Source organism: Puma concolor, chromosome B3, assembly GCF_028749965.1.
Source record: "Puma concolor isolate L17-30 chromosome B3, mPumCon1.1.hap2, whole genome shotgun sequence".
In the NCBI taxonomy this organism is placed as follows: Eukaryota; Metazoa; Chordata; class Mammalia; order Carnivora; family Felidae; genus Puma; species Puma concolor.
In genome coordinates this window covers 60964354-60990844 of record NC_141672.1, presented here as the reverse complement: position 1 = coordinate 60990844, position 26491 = coordinate 60964354, and positions in this window count along the sequence as shown.

Below are 26491 nucleotides of genomic sequence, written 5' to 3'. Positions count from 1 at the left end.
TAGGACCTCTTCTTTATAAGGCCATTAGTTTTGAGAGCAGGAGACATAGCAAACTTTCCTAAAACAGAGAAACAGACACAAAAAGTTAGACAAAATGAGTAAACAGAATAATATGTCCCAAATGAAAGTACAGGACAAAACCACAGCAAGAGACCTAAGTGAAATGGAGATAAGTAGTATACCTGATAGAGAATTTAAAGTAATGCTCATAAAGATACTCAATGAACTTGAGAAAAGAGTGGAAGAAATCAGCAAGACTCTTATCAGAGATTAAAAAACATAAAAAAAGAACCAATTAGAGATGAAGAACACAATAAATGAAATTAAAAATATAACAGATGGAATAAATCTCTGCCAGAGGAAGCAGAGGAATGAATTAGCAACCTGAAGGACAGAGTAATGGAAAGTAATCAAGCTGTTCTGAACAGGTGAAAGAAAAAAATATATATACCAAATGAAAATAGGGAACTCAGCAAGTCCAACAAGCATAATAACATTCACATTATAGGGATCCCAGAAGGAGAAGAGAGAGAGAAAAGGGAGTAGAAAATTTATATGAAGAAATAATAACTGAAAGCTTTCCTAATCTAAAGGAGGAAACAGATATCCAGATCCAGGAGGTACAGAGAGCATCCAACAAAATCAACCCAAGGAGGTCCACACTGAGACACTTAGTAATTAAAATGGCAAAAAATTTGTGATAAAGAGAGAATTTTAAAAGCAGCAGTAAAAAAGAAGACAGTTACATACAGGGGAAACCCCCATAAGGCTATTAGCAGGCTTCTCAGAAGAAACTTTGCAGGCCAGAAGGGAGTGGCATTATATATTCAAAGTGCTAAAAGGGAAAAACTAGCAGCCAAGAATACTCTATCCAGCAAGGCTATCATTCAGAATAGGAGAGATAAAGAGTTTCCCAGACAAACAAAAGCTAAAGGAGTCCATGACCACTAAACCAGCCATAAAATGTTAAAAGGGACTGTGGGTGGAAGGAGAGACCATAAGTAAAAGTAAGAAAAATAGGAAGCACAAAAGAAATAAAATTAAGTATAACTGTAAAAATCAGTCAAGAGACTCACAAAATAAAAGGATGTAAAGCATAACAGCATATCCCTAAAATGTGGGGTGGAGAGGAGTAAAGAATGGGTTCAAACTTAAACAAGTATCTTAAGTTAACTATCTTAAACTCGAGAAGTCAATATAGACTGCTATATGCAGATGTTAAATACAAACCTAATAGTAACTATAAATCAAAAGCCAGTAATACATATGCAAAAAATAGAGAAAGGAATCCTAATATATCACTAAAGAAAGTCCTCAAACCATGAGAGAGAGATAAAGAGAAGAAAGGATCAGAGAAGAACAAAACACACCACAAAACAAGTAACCAAATGGCAATAAATAGATACTTATCAATAATTACCTTGAATGTAAGTGTACTAAATGCTCCAATCAAAAGACATAGGGTGATGGAATGGATAAAAAACAAGACCCTCTATATGCTGCCTACAAACGACTCACCTCACATCTAAAGTAACATACAGATTGAAAGTACGGGAATGGAGACATATTTATCATGCAAATGGATGTCAAAAGAAAGCCAGAGAAGCAATACTTATATCAAACAAAATAGGCTTTAAAATAAAAACTATAACAAGAGACAAAGAAGGACACTACATAATAATAAAGGATACAATCCAACAAGAGTATATAACACTTGTAAATATTTGTGCATCCAATATGGGAGCATCCAAATACATAAAAGGGCTGATAACAAACATAAAAAAAGTGATTTATACTAATACAATAATAGTAGGGGACTTTAATGCCCCACTAACATCAATGGACAGATCATCTAAACACAAAAATCATGGGTTCCTGGGTGGCTCAGTCAACTGAGCATCCGACTCTTGATTTCATCTCAAGTCATGATCCCAGTTTGTGGGATCAAGCCCCACATCGGGCTCCACACTCAACATGGAGCCTGCTTAAGATTCTCTCTTTCTCCCTCTGCCCACCCCACCCCCCATCATTCTCTCTCTCTCTCTCTCAAAAATAAAAGTAAAAATAAAAATAAAATAATAAGTAAATAAACAGAAAATCAATAAGGAAACAGTGACTTTGGTTTTTTAAAAAACCAATAGAGCAGATCAATGAAACCAGGAGCTAGTTCTTTGAAAAAATCCATAAAATTGATATATCTTTAGCCAGACTCATAAAAAAGAGACAGTGAGCAAGAGGACTCAAACAAAATCAGAAGTGAAAGGGGAGAAATAACAACTGACACCACAGAAATACAAAGGATTATAAGAAAATAGTATGAAAAATTATATTCCAACAATTCCAACCTATAAGAAATGGATAAATTCCTAGAAAATGAAACCTACCAAAACTAAAGAAATAGAAAATTTGAACAGATTAATTACTAGCAATGAGTTGAACCAGTAATCAAAAAACTCCCAACAAACAAAAGTCCAGCACCAGATGGATTCACAGGTGAATTCTACCAAACATTTAAAGAGTTAATACCTATTCCGATCAAACTATTTGAAAAAATAAAAAAGGAAGTAAAACTTCCAAATTCATTCTATGAGGCCAGTATTTCCCTGATAACAAAACCAGATAAAGACACCACAAGAAAAGGCTAATATCCCTGATGAACATAGATGCAAAAATCCTCAACAAAATATCGGCAAACCAAATTCTACAATATATTTTCAAAATTATTAATCCTAATCAAGTGGGATTTATTCCTAAAATGAAAGAGTGGTTCAATATTCCCAAATCAATCAACATGATATATCACATCAAAGAGAAAGGATAAAAAACACATGATCATTTCAATGGAACATTTCAATACAGAAATAGCATTTGACAAAGTACAACACCCATTCATAACAAAAACCTTCAAAAAAATAGGATTAGAGAGAACACACCTCAACACAATAGAAGCCATATACAAAAGGCCATATACACAGCTAATATCATCCTCAATGGGGAAAAATTGAGAACTTTTCCTCTATTGTCAGGAACAAGGTGGGGATATCTACTCTCACCACTTTTAGTCAATATAGTAGTGGAAGTCCTAGCCATAGCTATCAGACAACAAAAAGAAATAAAGGGCATCCAGATTGATAACGAAGAAGTAAAACTTTTACTATTTGCACATGACATGATACTATGGAGAGAAAACTTTAAGGATTCCACCAAAAAACTACTAGAACTGACAAATGAATTAAGTAAATTTTCAAGATACAAAATTAATGTATAGAAATCCACTTCATTTCTAATCACTAGCAGTGATGCAGGAGAAAGAGAAATTAAGAAAACAACTCCAACTGAACCAAAAATAATAAAATACCTAAGAATAAACTTAACCAAAGAGGTGAAGGACCTGTACTCAAAACTATAAAACACTGATGAAAGAAATTGAAGATGACATAAAATTACAGAAAGACATACCATGTTCATGGGTTGAAAGAATACTGTCAAAATGTCTATTCTACCCAAAGTAATCTACAGATTTAATGCAATTCCTATCAAAATACCAACAGTATTTTTCAGAGCTAGAACAAACAATCCTAAAATTTGTATGGACCCACATAAGATCCTGAATAGCCAAAAAAAAAGCAATATTAAAAAAGAAAAATAAAACTGGAAGCATCACAATTCTAGACGTCAAGTTATATTACAAAGTGGTAGTAATCAAAATAGTATGGTACTGGCACAAAATTAGACACATAGACCAATAGAACAGAATAGAAAGCCCATAAATAAACCCACAATTATATGGTTAGTTAATCTTTGACAAAGCAGGAAAGAATATCCTATGGAAAAAAGACAGTCTTTTCAGCAAATGGTGTTGGGAAAACTGGACAGCTACACACAAATGAATGAAACTGGACCACTTTCATATACTATACACAAAAATAAACTCACAGTGGATTAAGGACCTAAATGTAAGACCCAAAACCATAAAAATCCTAAAAGAGAACACAGGCAAAAATGTCTCTGACATTGGCTGCAGCAACATCTTTCTAGATAGATCTCCTGAGGCAAGAGAAACAAAAGCAAAAATAAACTATTGGGACTATATCAAAATAAAAATCCTTTGCACAGTGAAGAAAACAACAAAGAAAACTAAAAGACAATTTAATGAATGGAAAAAGATATTTGCAAATGACACAGCTGACAAAGGGTTAGTATCCAAAATATATATAAAGAACTTATACAACTCAACAACAACAACAAAAACAAAGAATCCAATTCAAAATGAGCAGAAGACATGAAAAGACATTTCTCCAAAGAAGACATACAGATAGCCAACAGGCACATGAAAAGATGCTCAACATTATTCATCATCAGGAAAGTGCAAATCAAAAGGATAATGAGATATTATCTCTTATCTGTCAGAATGGCTAAAATAAAAAACACAAGAAACAACAAGCGTCGGTGAGGATGTGGAGGAAAAAGAACACTTTGCAATGTTGGTAGGAATGCAAACTGATACAGCCACTGCAGAAAACAGTATGTAGGTTCCTCAAAAAATTAAAAAATAGAACCACCCTATGATCCAGTAATTGCACTACTGGGTATTTACCCATAGAATGAAAACACTAATTCGAGGATATATATGTACCCTTATGTTTATTGCAGCATTATTTACAATAGTCAAACTAGGGAAGCAACCCAAGTATCCATAAAAAGATGAATGGATAAAGAAGAGGTGCCATATATATATATATATATATATATATATATATATATATATATGTGTGTGTGTGTGTGTGCATCTATCTATATATATGTATATATGTGTGTGTGTATATGTGTGTGTGTGTGTGTGTATATGTATATATATATATGTTGTCACTTGCAACAATATGGATGGATCTAGAAAGTATAACGCTAAGCAAAATAAGTTAGAGAAAGACAAAAACAATATTATTTCACTCATATGTGGAATTTAAGAAATAAAATGAACAAAGGGGAAAAAAGAGAGAGAAAAACAAAAAACAGACTCTTGACTATAGAGAACAATCAGATGGTTACCAAAGGGGAGGTGGGTAGGGGGTGGATGAAATAGATGAAAGGGATTAAAGAGTACATTTATGTCAATGAGCACTGAGTAATGTATAGAATTGTTGAATCACTATACTGTCCACCTGAAACTAATATAAAACTGTATGTTAAGTATACTGGAATTAAAAATTTTTAATGGAAAATAAAAGGAAATATGCCTGGCAAAGAACACACAGTATTTACCATTTTATTATTATCATAATTATTATTATCATCATCATCATTCTTTGATGTCTGAAACAGAACCCACCGTGAATATTTTTATTTATTTATTATTATTATTTGATATCTACTCTTAAACTAAGCAGCAATTCAACATAAAACATACACGATGAAAACTGTGATTCTTTTGGCTCTCCATAGTTAAGCCTGTGTTCCTGGCCACAGTAATGACAGTTTCCTTTTTAATAATGCTAACTCCAGTCTCTTCACCTTCCATGACCATCTTCAAATATCTTCAGCTCTTTGCCCCCCTTTATTCTTACACGGGTTACAAAGGCTTCTAACTTACATAAGTTACAAGTTTATATAAGTTACAAAGAAGACTTCCTAGTCTAAAATTTTCCAATTAGATAAAAACAATCCTGTAGGATCATGCTAAAAAATGAGTAGGTTTTGTGGTGGGACATAAAAACTATATTTAACTTTCAAAACTATAAACAGTCAAGAGCTGCTCTGCCTGGAGAAAATGAAAGCAATAATGAGCTAATTTGACTCACATTTATCATTTTATAGAGCAGACACCTAGGCCACAACTAATATTTGAAATGGATCTGAGAACTATATGTAGGATCAGGTTAAAGAAATAAATATTAAGTCCACATATTTGTATGTATCAAGACAAATTCCTTCCAAACTCCACTGTGTTATTTACACCTCAATTTTTTCCACTTCTGTAATGTTAATCCACTCAGCAACCATTAAAAAATAAGGGTTAGTGCAAACCTGATTTATGATACTGACAAGTAGTCATGGTCTAATCAACTCTCTTCAATCTGACCAAAATCAATATTTTTTAAAGTCAAGATTCTGGTCATGTTTTTCAGTATTGGTGCTAACTCTCCCATTAAAAAACTAATACCTCATGGTCCTGTGCATCAGTTAAGTCTATTCCAAAATGCTTATGTATCTACTGTCAAGTAAACAGGACCAGAATATTTATTAAGGCAAGTTTCTGGTATCTTTTTCAGTGCTGAATTGATAATTAATCTACTCTGAGACACAAGAGAGGAAAAATGTTATATAGTGAGCTTCTGACTGAATTTGATTTTTTAAATTATCTCCAAGATTTCCAGTGTGTTGGTTATTGATAGGGCAATTTGGGGCAAGGTATTAGAATCCTAGTAAGAGCCCAATAAACACTTAAGAGACCCCGTTATAAGAAGGGAGAAAAGAATGGTTAGAGAAACCTGTGGTTCTTCCTATTTATTCCCATTTTTGAAATAATAAGAGCCAGTGTTCTTTTGCATGGCCAACCTGCTAGACAAACACTTCAAGAGCCATCCCACAAAATTCTATGTGTGGTATATGAGAGGGTCAAATGACAATCCTTCCATATTTGCCATTGCAGAACTGAATGTTTATTATGTATCTTTTGACAATACATTGGAATAAGTGAATGATTAACAGAACAGAAGCTTCTCAAGAAAATAATTGTATAAGACAAACTGCATGAGCTACATTTTTAAACCAGCCTTCATCACCTCTCATAGATTCCAAAGTCTGCCTGGGGTACAGTCTAGTGTATGGGAGTGCAGTGTGTCAAAACAAGCTAGGTCATAGGTTCAGTCTCTGTTGCAAGAGTCTTTGCTCTCTCAACATAAAATGGTAATAGTGGTACCTATCTTGCTATAAAGATTACTTTGGATAACTCATGTAAAAAGCCCTGCATATAAAACATACTCAGTAAACAGTATATATTATTATACTTTCTGTGCTTTTTTCCCCCCTTTAGGTGAGGCGTTTTTCAATTAACTTTATATTGCTTAAATGAAGTGACTGCATGAATAATTAAATTAAGTCCTGGGACATTTGAATAAGATTAAAATGACGTTTAGGTTAAAAAGAATTCAATAAACATTGTCAAAACCTAAGATTGGTGAGGAAAGTCACAGCATCTTAGGCTTATAACAACCTATGTCCCATGAGGAAGTTAAGATGGTCAGACAGCAATGAATGAGATCTGGAAATAAGATTAAAGTAAACCATTGAGTGAGCATTATGTTGTGTCTAGGCACACCAACAAAATTTAAAGACTAACAAGAATCATTCAGATAATTCATGTCAGCAGAAAAGGGCTTCTCTTTCTTTAAATATCCAGATATTTCAGTAAGAATGTTTATTATCTTCAATTATTCAGTGATTGCTTTGATTCCACAATTCATGTGTTGCGTATATCAATATAGCTTTTTTCTTTGAGATCCTACAAAGAGCAAATGGCTGCTTAGTTGTAGTGCAGTCATGAAGAAGCAATTTAAAAGGCAATCAAGCCATTTGGTTAAAGGCAGATCAAGAAAGTACAAATCTAAGGTTATAGTGCACTTTTATGAGTCATCCAGAGCTCGAAGGGTATTACAGCTTTAGGATCAACCAAAAGAACATATCAAAACTTTTATGGCCTCTGAGTAGTTAAGAAAATGCAGTTTTATTCTTTCTTCTACCCATGTACTATATGGAGCTATTTATCAGGTAGAAGACATAAGAAATAGACAAGATCTCAAGGCCTTTCCCATCAAAGCATGTTTCATTTAAAGGCCCATTTTATTAGCCTGTACTCTTAGGCTGTGACTGTACACAAAATAAACGGATAATTGATGCTATCCAACCAGTTCAAACCCAAAACTTCTGTTTTCATCCAAAATATCTAGGTGTTTTCCATCCTAAATTATACAAATATTATTATAATTCTAAACTTCACTTTCCATGTATAAACAGGTGTTTGTTAAATGAGGGATGCATTTAGGAACATAATTTATTATGTTTTCCCATGCTGGTAATGAAGAACAAGACATTGAATGATACAGTTTCTTAAATGTATTGGCATGGCAAAATGAATTCCATTATCGTCAACAAAAATGAGGTTTATTTTTCTAAATTCATGAATTCAAACTAAATTTATACAGTTCTTGATGTTTTGAAGTTTGAAGTTTGTTTAAATATAATTAATTTTAAAAGCAAAATTATATGCAGGTCAAGAGCTAAGAGAAATCTCTTAAGAAATATATTTTCTATATTATCTTTTGATGTATGGCTTGATTTCTATTGTCATTATCTTGGTTCAGACCTTAATCCTTTCTTACTGTGACTGTTGTTAAGGTCTTTTAATTGGTCCTAATGTCTCCAAACTCATACATTTCCAATCTCTCTTCTATGTTGCCACCACATTTTTGGATGCGAACTTCAGTATGACCCTCTCTGGACTGAAGTTTTTAATGACACTCACCATCACTACCTTCCTTGCTTCCATGATAAAGTCCCAGTTCCCTGCAAGTATGCAAACCCTTCAAGGCCTGGCCTCTCACCACTTTCTCAGGTTCATTTCTCACTACTTACCTATTAATATCCATTACTTGCACTTCTCTAGATATGACATGCATTTCCTATCTCTGTGCTTTTCCTGATGTTGCCTCCTTCACATTGCCCACAATGAATGCCTAATCATCTTCAACACTCAGCCCAAGCAACACTTTCTTTGGCATTCTCCCTGAAGTCTATACCCTTCCAGATATGAATGAATCAGTTCATCTCCAGGGTCCCCATAGTATAGATCTCCATCTGTTGAAATCCTATCCAATCTTCAAAGCCAGTCTTTAATGTGGCTGTATCCATAAATAGAATAACCATAGGATTTTTCTTACAAGCTGGAATGTCTTTGAGATTAGAGTGGTGCCTTATATACAGTTATAGATAGAAACTAGGACTATCCCAAGCAAACCAAGAATAAGCCCACCTTATCCAGCCCACCTTATTCATAATTAGCAAAACTGGAGATAAACCCTTCTACCTTATACTTCTCTTATGCCACTAGATCCTTGTGATATACTCGTGTATGTTTGTCTTACCCCTATTACTAAATTGTGCTCTCTTTAAGAACAAGAATTATATTTTACTCATCTTTATATTCATTACTATACCTGCCATATTGCCTCACCTATAAAAAGTATTTTAAAATACTTTAAAAAGAGAAAACTTTAAAATACTTGTGGTACCATCTATGGCAATGTGTAGAAACAAAACTAAATATATTTCAAATGATACTACTTATAAGGGTCCCTGGGTGGCTCAGTCAGTTGAGCGTTCAACTTTGGCTCACGTCATGATCTCAGGGTTTGTGAGTTCAACCCCAAATTGGGCTCTCTGCTGTCAGCACAGACCCCACTTCAGATCCTCTGTCCCTCTCACTCTGCCCCTCCCCAGCTTGCACTCTCTCAAAAATAAATTTAAAAAAATGTTTTAATGAATAAAACATTTTTTTAAAAGATACATGATACTACTTGTAGTTTTAGTCTAGTTAGCAACATGTTCTCAACCGATCTTTATCAGTTGTGTCTTGAAATGCCAGGAATTTACATGTTAGAATCTAGAGAAATGTTTTCTTCTTTCTACACTGGGTTTCTGATATATTATGCTAATGAAGTAGAAATGGACATCTAAGCTTTTACTTTTTCCTTAATATAAACACCTTAGAGGAAATTATCTCCTAAAACTCTATGGTTTATTTAAAGCTAAAACTATGCTTCTACTTGTTTTGAGAATTATCACTCCAATTAATGTTGTTTAATGCCAAACGATTGAGAAACTCAAGAAATAGCTAAATTCTTTTATTACAAATGAAAATAAGGTTGGGGCGCCTGGGTGGCGCAGTCGGTTAAGCGTCCGACTTCAGCCAGGTCACGATCTCGCGGTCCGTGAGTTCGAGCCCCGCGTTGGGCTCTGGGCTGATGGCTCAGAGCCTGGAGCCTGTTTCCGATTCTGTGTCTCCCTCTCTCTCTGCCCCTCCCCCGTTCATGCTCTGTCTCTCTCTGTCCCAAAAAATAAATAAACGTTGAAAAAAAAAATTAAAAAAAAAAAAAAAACAAATGAAAATAAGGTTATAAGGATATATCAAAGAGAAAAATTTTATTTACCGATTTTGAAGATACCATATTCAGTGGACAAATTATAACTGATCATTAACAAATTTTTACAAATCATTTTTTCCAAAACTTATAAATTTCTCAAAGAATGTGAACACAATATTGCCTATTAGCAACTTTACTCCAAAACACTTTTTTAAATATAGTGTAATGGGAGGTGTTAGTTTTCTTAATTTTGTACAAAGTGGCTCTGAGTCAAGACAGTTAAAAAACTTTTTGGTGGGAACCATTAAAACAAAGCAACCCTGGACAATTCAGTTCTCTGATGAGACTGGGTGGAAAATGTTCTCCTACACATAGTCGAGTCTATTCTCAATGGACCAGCAGTCCAGACTCAACGAAACTTTATTCCTATAACTGAAATCTTGGCTTTGTCCATGACCATATGCCAGCCCTGGAAAGAGACAATTCTACTTCTCAAGTCTTGAATGTCTCACACCATTTTCTGAGGTTAGTGTTTAATTTGTTCTGCTTAACTTAAAACCTATATAACTAAGTACAACTAAGAGATGACTTTCACAGAATGATGGATATTCCAGAGAGCTACTTAAAATTATTATAAAAAACCTGTATTAGGGCTCAGTCGGTTAAGCGTCCGACTACAGCTCAGGTCATGATCTCGCGGTCCGTGAGTTTGCGCCCCAGGTCGGGCTCTGGGCTGATGGCTCAGAGCCTGGAGCCTGCTTCCGATTCTGTGTCTCCCTCTCTCTCTGCCCCTCCCCCGTTCATGCTCTGTCTCTCTCTCTCTGTCTCAAAAATAAATAAACGTTAAAAAAAAATTAAAAAAAAAAAAACACTTGTATTTAATAGATTTCCACCAGATGGATCCTAACAAATATAACCACTTCCTTTCCAACAAACTAAAACACAATAAACACTAATACCTTGGAATAATGTGTCAACTCATTATCAGATATCACTCTCATTCTTAAGCAATAGATGCTGGATACTGTCCAAAAACAGGGAAACCCACTTTCATTTATTTATATCCTCTGCCTAGCTGAGGGGGATTTATGGCAGCTCATATAAAAAATATACCCCCCAAGATGGTATTTTCTAAATAGACCAAAAAAATCACAACTAAGAGAAACTATGTAAAATAATAATATGAAAGCAGGATACAATTTAGACACCAAAACGTATACCATAAGTTCCTGTACAACTGCCAAGGGTGTCCTGTAAATTTGACTCTGAGCTTTCTAGGAGCCAAAACAAAGAACATGCAATCAGTTAGACAATTCTTGGAGTTGATAGAATTTTTTAAAAAATTTTAATGTTTATTTATTTTTGAGAGAAAGAGGGACAGAGCACGAGTGGGGGAGGGGCAGAGAGAGAGGAAGACATAGAATCTGAAGCAGGCTCCAGGCTCTAAGCTGTCAGCACAGAATCCTACCTGGGGCTTGAACCCATGAGATGTGAGATAATGACAGGAGCTGAAGTCGGATGCTCAACCGACTGAGCCACCCAGGTGCCCTGAGTTAATATTATTTTGTTTCTAAAAAACAAAAACAGAAATATTTTATAAGCTCAGATTTTACAATCTGAGAGAAAAATCTTCTGAGGTCTTTATTAAGAGAACTTTTTAAGTTATACTAGAAGTTGTTCTTTTATCCCCACTTCTAGTTAGTTGATTAGTTTTAATAAGGCAATAAGTACCTATAAATCTACCACCCATAACCAAAGCTAGGACCTTCATTAACCTATATCAACTCTATGGTACCAACATAGCCCAATCCCCAGATTCCTACCAAAGGTAGCTATCATCCTGAATCACATATTCCTCATTCCCAAGCTTCCCTTTTATATAAGGGTATTGCATTTATATGTACTCCTAAAATTCCATTTTTCCTTATTTTAATTGTTTTCAACTTTATGAAAATGAGTATCATTTTGTGTGTAACTTTTAGGACTTTTTCTCACTTCATATTATGTAACTAAGATTCATACATATTAAAGCAAAACCATGAAGACACAGTTAACAGTAAGATTGGTGATTGACAGGAGCTGAGGAGGGGATGGATATACACATAGGCAGAGCATCGAGAATTTGTAGGGCAGTGAAAATACTTTGTGTGATATTTTAATGATGAATATATGTCATTATACATTTGTCCAAACCCATTACCTGAATAACACCTAGAATGGTCTAGACTTCACGGACATTGTATCTAATCACTAAGGCACACTTCTGTAAAAGAAAAAGCTTTAAGTATAGAATACAAATGTTAAAGAATGTAAATATTGTCTCTTTTTAGATTGACAAGTGACCAGTGATCTTCCTGAATGTGAAAGGGGTTTCCCAAAGTGTACAACAAACATCAGACACCAAAGAAAATAAACAAATGACTATGTGTTCAGGGTATAAAACCATAAAAAACCATGATATCTCCAGAGGAAATTAGGTGAGAGCTCAAATAGTAAGACATAAATCTAAAAGAAATCTAAATCTCTGACACATATTTCTATTCCTTTTACATTTCACTCACAAGTTGTATTTGTGAAAAGCTCAGGGAAAAATATAATGATGAATTGAAGATATTTTCTGCATAATTCATGACCTAAAATACCTGTTTGCCTGCACTATCTAGAAAATCCAAGTAAACAGGGAGAATTTTTTCTTTTTGGTTTAAATAATCTGCATAAGTGCCTCAATATTCTGCTTGAATGTAAGTAGACTCAGCCTTAATATATGTGATACAGTAAGATGATGTATTTCCTTAACTGGAAAAATACAGAAAAGGAGTGTGACCTAGTATTCCCTCATTCTGGACCATCTTGATTTCACTTCCATGTCCTTGGTTGTCCCTACTCCACCTACAACACTTCCAAGTCCTTGCTTCTGTTAAAAGAAACTTTTTCCACAATATACTGATTTTATGGGCTTTTATACAATGACTCATGAATCAGGCAGCATCCAATGTAGCTGAGAGAAAGAAGTACTTAAGAGCTGTACAGGCAAGAAATTTTTATAAACCAACGTGAGCAGGAACAAGGAAATTATACAAGGCTTTGCTGTTTGGTTTAAAAAGGGTAACTTTCGGGGCGCCTGGGTGGCGCAGTCGGTTGAACGTCCGACTTCAGCCAGGTCACGATCTCGCGGTCCGTGAGTTCGAGCCCCGCGTCAGGCTCTGGGTTGATGGCTCAGAGCCTAGAGCCTGTTTCCGATTCTGTGTCTCCCTCTCTCTCTGCCCCTCCCCCGTTCATGCTCTGTCTCTCTCTGTCCCAAAAATAAATAAACGTTGAAAAAAAAAAAAAAAGGGTAACTTTCTTTATAAAGAGCAAAGGAAAGTTTTGGAGCCAGGTCAGGTAATGGGTTGAAGAGGCAAGTACTGATCATTTGACTTACGTCTTCCTTTTCTGGGAGAGCTAAGAAAAATGTTTTGGTTTATTGACATGGGGTTTAGCATAAGCAAGTTTGTCTTGGGCCTAATCTAGTTACTTTAACACCTCTCTTCCTTACCTATCCCAATTTTTTAAATTTTTTTTAATGTTTATTTATTTTTGAGAGAGAGACAGCCCATGAGTGAGGGAGGAGCAGAGAGAGAGGGAGACACAGAATCTGAAGCAGGCTCCAGGCTCTGAGCTGTCAGCACAGAGCCCGACATGTGGGGCTTGAACCCACAAACCATGAGATCATGACCTGAGCCGAAGTTGGACACTTAACTGACTGAGCCACCCAGGTGCCCCCTTACCTATCCCATTTTTATGGATGTATATGATAGAGGATAGGATAGCAAACCTATTGTGAGCACTACGACATGCCTGGGCTTCTGTGCCCCACCCACTCCCTCATGAAAATATCAGCATACACTGAATTGCCTTCTTATAAGGAATATCAGTGAATTGAGAGAGAATGAAAATAAAGCAACTTACCAGAAAAGCCTTACATCCTAGGAGGATGAAAGAAATCTGGAAAGGGGAATAAGCAGAGGGCAAGAGCTGAGATCATCAGAAGACCCCTTGAGATGAGTCCTCATGATGATAACCTAGGAGGAAAAAAAGTACAGCAGAAGACCATACTGTGATGCATATCTGAAAGCCATCAAAACAAACTGGTACCTCCTGCAGTTTAAAATCTCCAGGAGAAAATCAGTTTTGCTATATTAACATAAATTGATTGAAAATATTTCACCCTTATGTGTGCATACTTATGCAGATATATGTATTATTTGGTCGTCATTACTAATAGATCTTGTGAAAGTATACAGAACACACCAGATTTCAAGTTAATTAAACAATTCTGAAAAATAACCATTTTCCTAAGTCCCTTATGAAGAATCTGAAAAGTCTATGTAACAGTGTTATACTTAAATGTCTGAAATCTCAGTTCTTCAGCTCAAATAAAACACTGAAGATACCAATAACATAACATTGGGTCCTTTTTGGTGTTACTGATGTTTTGCAGTTTTCAATAACTCTAGGATACCTTTGTGTCTACTGATTACTCAATATCTGAAAATCATTTTTAGTCAGATTAAAATAGGGAAGCCGAAATAAGATATATTACCCATCCAAACACCCTTTATTTTACATCCTTAATAGTTATTAACTCACAATTTTATATTTCAGTTTCCTTCTGAAACTTGACATAAAATTATCTTTTAATACTTATTATACAATAGACAATGCAATTACCATTTATTAACTCATAACTATTATAAACATTACCAACATAATTACTGTTAACAAAACAGAATGACTCACGCTGAGATTAGTATTATTAATATCAATGTATTGACATTAGAACGATAACAATTGCTGGGCGCCTGGGTGGCTTGGTCGGTTAAGTGTCCAACTTCGGCTCAGGTCATGATCTCACGGTTTGTGGGTTCAGCCCCATGTCGGGCTCTGTGCCGACAGCTCAGAGCCTGGAGCCTGCTTCGGATTCTGTGTCTCCCTCTCTCTCTGCCTCCTCCCTATTTGCTCTCTCTCTCTCTTTCAAAAATAAATAAAAGGTAAAAAAAAAAAAAAAAAAAGAACAATGACAATTGCTACCTCTATATACCATCTTGAAGGGCCATGTTTTCTCTTCCACCCCCAGCAATAGTACTTTAGCAACTGTAATCCTAACTCCTAAAAATTTAAGCATACATCTTAAGGCTACCCAAAGCGTATCAAAGAAACAGGTCATATTTTACACTATCTTGGCATATGCAAACAATTGCTAAAAATCACAAGTTTTTACTTCAAACCCATTAGCAGATGCTTCCACTCAAACACTGCATGCGCTCATAGAAGGTTTCAAGGAGCTTCCTGAGAAGTAGCTACTCCTAAGGATGTAGAGAATTGAAACACACAACACTGATTGGAGATGAAGGGACTGACATTACCAGTCAGGGATGTCTACCACTTGGATTGTTTTCTGAGCCAGCCCTTATGGACCACGCTAATTTCATCAAATAAAATGATTTTTCATGGAATTTGAAACTTCAAGAAACAACAGATAAAGTTTAAATGTTATGCAGGAATGGTACATCATATGTTGCATATAACTGAAAGATTATGGAATAAATTTAAATATGGTTCCTATTCTAATATTCTAATGCTCTAACTTAAAACTTTAAAAATACACATGCTGTGCTCTCAGAGGTCATCCAGGATATGTTAACTGTATACAAACCCATAGTCACCATGAGCCACCATCATTGATCATTCATCCCTCAGTTGTTAGCTACATAATATATGCATCTGTATTTAGGCATAAATAGCATGTATCTATGTAATAAATATTTATGACTTTTATATATTATACAAATTGTTTCACCATCTAAAGTTCACATTAAAAATGTACAGAATAGGGGCGCCTGGGTGGCGCAGTCGGTTAAGCGTCCGACTTCAGCCAGGTCACGATCTCACGGTCCGTGAGTTTGAGCCCCGCGTCAGGCTCTGGGCTGATGGCTCGGAGCCTGGAGCCTGTTTCCGATTCTGTGTCTCCCTCTCTCTCTGCCCCTCCCCCGTTCATGCTCTGTCTCTGTCTGTCCCATAAATAAATAAAAACGTTGAAAAAAAAAATTAAAAAAAAAAATGTACAGAATACAAGTATACATCTAATACTGAACCTCCATGACAAGAAGTTTTTACAATCTTTCCTCACACTTACCAATTCATAATAGAGAATCATATTCTACTCCTGTTGTGGGTCACCTTGTCCATTTACATTAAAATTCTAATTTGCTCTGGGCCTATGAGCTTATAGACCTAAGCAGTGGATGAAATAATTCTCAGTAGAATAATTTCATTTGAAAGATATTATTCTTTCTAGACCTATGCTCATGAGTGCTTTGAAAAGGGGTTATATCCCTGTGGTGGTCATTAGAGATGTTCACACATGCCCTATTTTCCCCTATTTTGAGCATATGATAGCATAGCACTTCCCTACTTCTTTGAAGTTATGCAGAGTTAGGTCATTTACCTTGGCCAACAAAATGTGACTAAAAATTACATGTATCCCTTTAGCCTTAAGAAACTGTATATAATTTGCCAAGTTCCTTTTTTCCTGCCTTGGCAAATATGGAAGAACATATTGAGATAAGGGCTGCAAGTGACTGCAGCCATTGCAATGACTCACAATAGACATTTAGCATAAATAAACATTTACCAGAAATAAAATTTTATGATGTTAAGCCAATGAGATTTGGCGGTTGTTTGTTACTTCAGCAAACTTAGCCTATGCTGACTTACACAGTTTCTTAACGATTCCAGAAATCTCTCAAAATTCACTCACAAGCAAGTGTAAACCATCGAAGATTCTTTAAAATAATAAGTGCTGGTAAAATCATAAATATGATGTTAAAGTGATGAATATAGAGTATGATAGATCAACTTTGACAATTATTATAGACAACCTCAAGCAATAATCAAAGCAATAAGTCCAATCATCAGACTCTGAAATATCTAAGCCTAATGAATATTTTCACCCTACATAAAATTGATTACACAATAAACCAAATGGCAAATTAGGACACCTTAAAAAGACCATTAGATAGATGAATAATGAATTTTTAAATTTCACGCTGCCTTTATGTTCTCCCTCTATAAATTGTATCTACACAACACTGCCATATATATCTTCCTAAAACCTAATATCTCCCTAATTCCTACTATATTCCTCCTAATTCCTATAATATATTCCTACTATTTTAGAATCAAAACCAAACTCTTCGATCCTGGTGCTGAAAGCCTTACCAACTCTACATGCATGTCTCACCCAAGGTGCACCCCCTTCCATTCTCACCCCACCCTGATCAACTGTTTCCTTCACCCAGAACACTGTGTTCTTTCTGATCTGCTCCACCAGCTGACAATCTCTATTCTCTTACAATACTTAAGTGTATACATAACCCAGTATTTGATTACAGATGAGTTTCTAATGTTGTAGATATATGTTATTCTTTTCTACCCTCGTTAATTCAATTACCAGCTCTCCAAAGGAAGCAACCTGACTTCCAATGCCCCGCAAACTCTGAATACATTGTACATACTTGGAAAATTTATGTTAATTTGATATGACTTTTGACCATAGCAATAAATACAATATCACAAGGATGCACCAAAGCAAAAGGTAGAAAATGACATTAAAAGATACTAAATTATTTAAAAACAACAACATTTTGTGTATGCCCCCTTAAAACAGAGGATTTTTTTTTTCAAACAAATGTTTCTTCTTGCAAATAAAACAATGGCTTGACTCCCACAAGAAAGGATCAATGCATTACAAACAAAATTAAAGTATATGTATGGATTTACCCAGATGTGAAATCCCAGGCTTTACTGGAGAAAGTGGAACTCACTGAGAGAGGAAAAATCATCCTTCTTAAGAACTAGGTAAAGCATCAACTCACATGCATTGGCATTAATTGCCAAACAGACCTGAAGCATGAACAGGCGGACCTCACACAATTCTAATGCACAGCTCCCTGGAGGGACAGGAACACACTAGCAGTTCATTGAGTTGAGATCACTAGATTCAGTAACAGCCTTTGCTGTAAAGGCAATTCAGACTAAAACTCTGCTCCTAATGGACTTAGGGTGGGGATATTTGTAGCTGGCTTTTCCACTGCACAGTAGGTAATGGGCCATGCTCTAATGAGTTCACGCACTGAAATCATTGGGCTATAAATTCCCTCTGGGAAGCTGTCCAATAAGTTTGCATTTAGAGAAATACTGTATGTTAATATCATTTATACATGATCAGAGAGATATTCTGGATGGATTTTTATTTCCTCATATGCTAATATTTTTATTAAGTGTTAACACACTATTGAAAATGTATTGTTATAATTAAATTTGTACAGATAATAGACTCTTCCCCTTGTCTGACTGGAAAATATTTGCATAGAAGACTAAGAAAAAAACTGTATCCTGAAGGACTTCTCAAGCTGAAAGCAATTATGTTCCAAATTCTGAGGATAGAAACAGGTTTTATTCCAAGGTGATAAATATCTGATGGATCAAGATTCTTTAAGATCTGAGTCCTCAGGGCACCTAGATGACTCAGTCAGTTGGGCGTCCGACTTTGGCTCTGGTCATGATCTCACAGTTCATGAGTTGAGCCCCACATGGAGCTCTATGCTGACAGCTCAGAGCCTGGAGCCTGCTTCAGATTCTGTGTGTCCCTCTCTCTCTGCCCCTTCCCTGCTCACACTCTATCTCTCTCTATCAAAAAATAAATAAATGTTTAAAAAAATTTTAAAAAAGAATCTGAGTCCTCATCCACAGCCTCACTTTCTCTTCAAAATATTTAATACTCCCACTTTCAAAGCCTTTTGGGATCAACGGTGCAGAAATGAACTTTATTATTTTAAATTTTTTTTAATGTTTATTTATTTTTGAGACAGAGAGAGACAGAGCACGAGCAGGGGAGGGATAAACAGAATCTGAAACAGGCTCCAGGCCCCGAGCTGTCATCACAGAACCTGATGGCGGGGCTTAAACCCATGAACCACGAGATCATGATCTGAGCCAAAGTCAGACACTTAACTGACCTGCCACTCCGGCACCCCAAGAAGTGAACTTTACTATTTACCTCTCTTGACTCTTGAGCAGAATTCTTAGATGTAGCACTTTCTTATCCTGGAGAACCAGGAGGAGGACCTCATGTGAAGTGACCTCCCCTATGAAGCCACCTCTGGCAAAGAACCAAAGAAAGCATTATATATAGGCAAACTTCAGGACATTGCTATTTCATAAGTTTTGATTATGTCCAAGGAGCAAAATTTCTCTTTCAATATGTGCCTTCATGTAAAAACTGAAATAAAATTTGTGGAAGTATATGAGATACATTAGTGCAAGGAATTAAATTGGTTTTGCTGTGCTAATGCAGTATGTGAAGTGAAAATGTGTACTTAGCTGAACCATTCATTTGCCTTATTTCATCATTTCTCTTCATAAGGATTATCACCACCTGGACTTGCCAAATGAAGCTTCCATCATTACTGCCCGTCAACAGTTTGCCTGAAAGGTGCTAGGATCCTTTCAGGGCCGTCTTGGAAGAGATTGTTTTTCTCTTGCTGTTAGATCACCTTGAAAATCTATTATGCAGACCAACTCCTATCTGTTATGCAATTCCATTCCCCCAAGGGGTACTTTATTTATTTATTTATTTTTTTTTTTTTATTATTTTTTTTTATATGAAATTTATTGTCAAATTGGTTTCCATACAACACCCAGTGCTCATCCCAAAAGGTGCCCTCCTCAGTACCCATCACCCACCCTCTCCTCCCTCCCACCCCCCATCAACCCTTAGTTTGTTCTCAGTTCTCAACAGTCTCTTATGCTTTGGCTCTCTCCCACTCTAACCTCTTTTTTTTTTTTTTTTTTTTTTTTGTTCCCCTCCCCCATGGGTTTCTCTTAAGTTTCTCAGGATCCACATAAGAGTGAAACCATATGGTATCTGTCTTTCTCTGTATGGCTTATTTCACTTAGCATCACACTCTCCAGTTCCATCCACGTTGCTACAAAAGGCCATATTTCATTTTTTCTCATTGCCACGTAGTACTCCATAGTGTATATAAACCACAATTTCTTTATCCATTCATCAGTTGATGGACATTTAGGCTCTTTCCATAATTTGGCTATTGTTGAGAGTGCTGCTATGAACATTGGGGTACAAGTGCCCCTATGCATCAGTACTCCTGTGTCCCTTGGATAAATTCCTAGCAGTGCTATTGCTGGGTCATAGGGTAGGTCTATTTTTAATTTTCTGAGGAACCTCCACACTGCTTTCCAGAGCGGCTGCACCAATTTGCATTCCCACCAACAGTGCAAGAGGGTTCCCGTTTCTCCACATCCTCTCCAGCATCTATAGTCTCCTGATTTGTTCATTTTGGCCACTCTGACTGGCGTGAGGTGATATCTGAGTGTGGTTTTGATTTGTATTTCCCTGATAAGGAGCGATGCTGAACATCTTTTCATGTGCCTGTTGGCCATCCGGATGTCTTCTTTAGAGAAGTGTCTATTCATGTTTTCTGCCCATTTCTTCACTGGGTTATTTGCTTTTCGGGTGTGGAGTTTGGTGAGCTCTTTATAGATTTTGGAGACTAGCCCTTTGTCCGATATGTCATTTGCAAATATCTTTTCCCATTCCGTTGGTTGCCTTTTAGTTTTGTTGGTTGTTTCCTTTGCTGTGCAGAAGCTTTTTATCTTCATAAGGTCCCAGCAATTCACTTTTGCTTTTAATTCCCTTGCCTTTGGGGATGTGTCGAGTAAGAGATTGCTACGGCTGAGGTCAGAGAGGTCTTTTCCTGCTTTCTCCTCTAAGGTTTTGATGGTTTCCTGTCTCACATTCAGGTCCTTGATCCATTTTGAGTTTATTTTTGTGAATGGTGTGAGAAAGTGGTCTAGTTTCAACCTTCTGCATGTTGCTGTCCAGTTCTCCCAGCACCATTTGTTAAAGAGACTGTCTTTTTTCCATTGGATGTTCTTTCCTGCTTTGTCAAAGATGAGTTGGCCATACGTTTGTGGGTCTAGTTCTGGGGTTTCTATTCTATTCCATTGGTCTATGTGTCTGTTTTTCTGCCAATACCATGCTGTCTTGATGATGACAGCTTTGTAGTAGAGGCTAAAGTCTGGGATTGTGATGCCTCCTGCTTTGGTCCTCTTCTTCAAAATTACTTTGGCTATTCGGGGCCTTTTGTGGTTCCATATGAATTTTAGGATTGCTTGTTCTAGTTTCGAGAAGAATGCTGGTGCAATTTTGATTGGGATTGCATTGAATGTGTAGATAGCTTTGGGTAGTATTGACATTTTGATAATATTTATTCTTCCAATCCATGAGCAGGGAATGTCTTTCCATTTCTTTAAATCTTCTTCAATTACCTTCATAAGCTTTCTATAGTTTTCAGCATACAGATCCTTTACATCTTTGGTTAGATTTATTCCTAGGTATTTTATGCTTCTTGGTGCAATTGTGAATGGGATCCGTTTCTTTGTCTTTCTGTTGCTTCATTGTTAGTGTATAAGAATGCAACTGATTTCTGTACATTGATTTTGTATCCTGCAACTTTGCTGAATTCATGTATCAGTTCTAGCAGACTTTTGGTGGAGTCTATCGGATTTTCCATGTATAATATCATGTCATCTGCAAAGAGCGAAAGCTTGACTTCATCTTTGCCAATTTTGACGCCTTTGATTTCCTTTTGTTGTCTGATTGCTGTTGCTAGAACTTCCAGCACTATGTTAAATAACAGCGGTGAGAGTGGGCATCCCTGTCGTGTTCCTGATCTCAGGGAAAAAGCTCTCAGTTTTTCCCCGTTGAGGATGATGTTAGCTGTGGGCTTTTCATAAATGGCTTTTATGATCTTTAAGTATGTTCCTTCTATCCCGACTTTCTCAAGAGTTTTTATTAAGAAAGGGTGCTGGATTTTGTCGAAGGCCTTTTCTGCATCGATTGACAGGATCATATGGTTTTTCTCCTTTTTTTTGTTAATGTGATGTATCACGTTGATTGATTTGCGAATGTTGAACCAGCCCTGCATCCCAGGAATGAATCCCACTTGATCATGGTGAATAATTCTTTTTATATGCCGTTGAATTCGATTTGCTAGTATCTTATTGAGAATTTTTGCATCCATATTCATCAGGGATATTGGCCTGTAGTTCTCTTTTTTTACTGGGTCTCTGTCTGGTTTAGGAATCAAAGTAATACTGGCTTCATAGAATGAGTCTGGAAGTTTTCCTTCCCTTTCTATTTCTTGGAATAGCTTGAGAAGGATAGGTATTATCTCTGCTTTAAACGTCTGGTAGAACTCCCCTGGGAAGCCATCTGGTCCTGGACTCTTATTTGTTGGGAGATTTTTGATAACCGATTCAATTTCTTCGCTGGTGATGGGTCTGTTCAAGCTTTCTATTTCCTCCTGGTTGAGTTTTGGAAGAGTGTGGGTGTTCAGGAATTTGTCCATTTCTTCCAGGTTGTCCAATTTGTTGGCATATAATTTTTCATAGTATTCCCTGATAATTGTTTGTATCTCTGAGGGATTGGTTGTAATAATTCCATTTTCATTCATGATTTTATTTATTTGGGTCATCTCCCTTTTCTTTTTGAGAAGCCTGGCTAGAGGTTTGTCAATTTTGTTTATTTTTTCAAAAAACCAACTCTTGGTTTCGTTGATCTGCTCTACAGTTTTTTTAGATTCTATATTGTTTATTTCTGCTCTGATCTTTATTATTTCTCTTCTTCTGCTGGGTTTAGGCTGCCTTTGCTGTTCTGCTTCTATTTCCTTTAGGTGTGCTGTTAGATTTTGTATTTGGGATTTTTCTTGTTTCTTGAGATAGGCCTGGATTGCAATGTATTTTCCTCTCAGGACTGCCTTCGCTGCGTCCCAAAGCGTTTGGATTGTTGTATTTTCATTTTCGTTTGTTTCCATATATTTTTTAATTTCTTCTCTAATTGCCTGGTTGACCCACTCATTCGTTAGTAGGGTGTTCTTTAACCTCCATGCTTTTGGAGGTTTTCCAGACTTTTTTCTGTGGTTGATTTCAAGCTTCATAGCATTGTGGTCTGAAAGTATGCATGGTATGATTTCAATTCTTGTAAACTTATGAAGGGCTGTTTTGTGACCCAGTATATGATCTATCTTGGAGAATGTTCCATGTGCACTCGAGAAGAAAGTATATTCTGTTGCTTTGGGATGCAGAGTTCTAAATATATCTGTCAAGTCCATCTGATCCAATGTCTCATTCAGGGCCCTTGTTTCTTTATTGACCGTGTGTCTAGTTGATCTATCCATTTCTGTAAGTGGGGTGTTAAAGTCCCCTGCAATTACCACATTCTTATCAATAAGGTTGCTTATGTTTATGAGTAATTGTTTTATATATTTGGGCGCTCCGGTATTCGGTGCATAGACATTTATAATTGTTAGCTCTTCCTGATGGATAGACCCTGTCACTATTATATAATGTCCTTCTTCATCTCTTGTTACAGCCTTTAATTTAAAGTCTAGTTTGTCTGATATAAGGATGGCTACTCCAGCTTTCTTTTGGCTTCCAGTAGCATGATAAATAGATCTCCATCCCCTCACTCTCAATCTAAAGGTGTCCTCAGGTCTAAAATGAGTCTCTTGTAGACAGCAAATAGATGGGTCTTGTTTTTTTATCCATTCTGATACCCTAAGTCTTTTGGTTGGCGCATTTAATCCATTTACATTCAGTGTTATTATAGAAAGGTATGGGTTTAGAGTCATTGTGATGTCTGTATGTTTTATGCTTGTAGTGATGTCTCTGGTACTTTGTCTCACAGGGTCCCCCTTAGGATCTCTTGTAGGGCTGGTTTAGTGGTGACAAATTCCTTCAGTTTTTGTTTGTTTGGGAAGACCTTTATCTCTCCTTCGATTCTAAATGACAGACTTCCTGGATAAAGGATTCTCGGCTGCATATTTTTTCTGTCTAGCACACTGAAAATCTCGTGCCAATTCTTTCTGGCCTGCCAAGTTTCAAAAGAGAGATCAGTCACGAGTCTTATTGGTCTCCCTTTATATGTGAGGGCACGTTTACCCCTTGCTGCTTTCAGAATTTTCTCTTTATCCTTGTATTTTGCCAGTTTCACTATGATATGTCGTGCAGAAGATCGATTCAAGTTACGTCTGAAGGGAGTTCTGTGTGCCTCTTGGAATCAATGCCTTTTTCCTTCCCCAGTTCAGGGAAGTTCTCAGCTATTATTTCTTCAAGTACCCCTTCAGCACCTTTCCCTCTCTCTTCCTCCTCTGGGATACCAATAATGCGTATATTATTTCTTTTTAGTGTATCACTTAGTTCTCTAATTTTCCCCTCGTACTCCTGGATTTTTTTATCTCTCTTTTTCTCAGCTTCCTCTTTTTCCATAACTTTATCTTCTAGTTCACCTATTCTCTCCTCTGCCTCTTCAATCCGAGCTGTGGTGGTTTCCATTTTGTTATGCATTTCGTTTAAAGCGTTTTTCAGCTCCTCGTGACTGTTCCTTAGTCCCTTGATCTCTGTAGCAAGAGATTCTCTGCTGTCCGCTATACTGTTTTCAAGCCCAGCGATTAATTTTATGACTATTATTCTAAATTCACTTTCTGTTATATTATTTAAATCCTTTTTGATCAGCTCATTAGCTGTTGTTATTTCCTGGAGATTCTTCTGAGGGGAATTCTTCCGCTTGGTCATTTTGGATAGTCCCTGGCGTGGTGAGGACCTGCAGGGCACTTCCCCTGTGCTGTGGTGTATAACTGGAGTTCGTGGGCGGAGCCGCAGTCAGACCTGATGTCTGCCCCCAGCCCACCGCTGTGTCCACAGTCAGACTGGTGCGTGCCTTCTCTTCCCCTCTCCTAGGGGCGGGATTCACTGTGGGGTGGGGTGGCCTGTCTGGGCTACTTGCACACTGCCAGGCTTGTGATGCTGGGGATCTGGCGTCTTAGCTGGGGTGGGTAGGCAAGGTGCACAGGGGCAGGAGGGGCAGGCTTAGCTTGCTTCTCCTTAGGTGATCCTCTTCAGGAGGGGCCCTGTGGCAGCAGGAGGGAGTCAGATCCGCTGCCGGAGGTTTGGCTCCGCAGAAGCGCAGAGTTGGGTGTTTGCGCACGGAGCGAGCAAGTTCCCTGGCAGGAACTGGTTCTCTTTGGGATTTTGGCTGGGGGATGGGCGGGGGAGATGGCGCTGGCGAGCGCCTTTGTTCCCCACCAAACTGAGCTCTGTCGTCCGGGGGCTCAGCAGCTCTCCTTCCCAAGGGGTACTTTATAATTCATCCATAGCTCTATTATTTAGAAGACAAAATATTAATAATAAAAAGTTAACACCAGGGGCACCTGGGTGGCTTACTCGGTTGAGTGTCCAGCTTAGGCTCAGGTCATGATCTCGCAGTTTCATGTCCCGCGTCAGGCTCTGTGCTGACAGCTCAAAGCCTGAAGCTTGCTTGAGATGCTGTGTCTCCGTGATCCTCCTTCTGATGTGTCCTGAGTAGACTCACTGTATGTCACACTACCTACATTATATATCTCACTTCATCTGATCACATATGCATTTTATCATCTCACATCATCGCAAAAAGAATGAGTACAGTACAGTAAGATATTTTGAGAAAGCACATTCACATAATTTCTATTACAGTATATTATTATAATTGTTCTATTTTATTATTGTTAATCCCTTACTGTGTCTAATGCATAAACTGAATTTTATCATACGCATGCCTGGATAAGAAAAAACATAGTATATTATATGGTTTTGTACTAACCACAGTTCCAGGCATCTCTTGGATGTCTTGGAATGTATCCCCCACAGATAAGGTGGGGGACTACTGATAGGTTTTCTATTCTGTAAAAAAAAAAAAAAAAAAAATCTGGCTTTACGAATAAATACATTTGATTATTATAAGAATATAATAAATTCCCAAATATGCAAATATAACTTAGTAAATGTATGTATGTATGTGTGTATGTGTATATATAAATATATATGTACACAAGTTTTATGTAAACTAAAGTAAAAACACTTCAATTTGATATTTAGTTACCAAATGAATGGAAAATATTTATATTATTTAACTCAATAATTATGTATCTAGAAAAACTTTGAAGTAATCAGAAGTTATCCAAACAATTTTGTATAAGAATGTTTACTGAAGCATACTTTTAATTAGGAAAAAGTAGAAACAACCTAAATGATTATAATGAACTAAAATGTACATAATATGCAGCTATTTAAAGCTTTTTTTAATGTTAATTACTCAGGAGAAAAAATATAATGTTATGTTTAAAAGGATGCAAAATTATACATACAGTATGATCTCAATTTTGAAAGACACATGTACATACATAATGTACAAA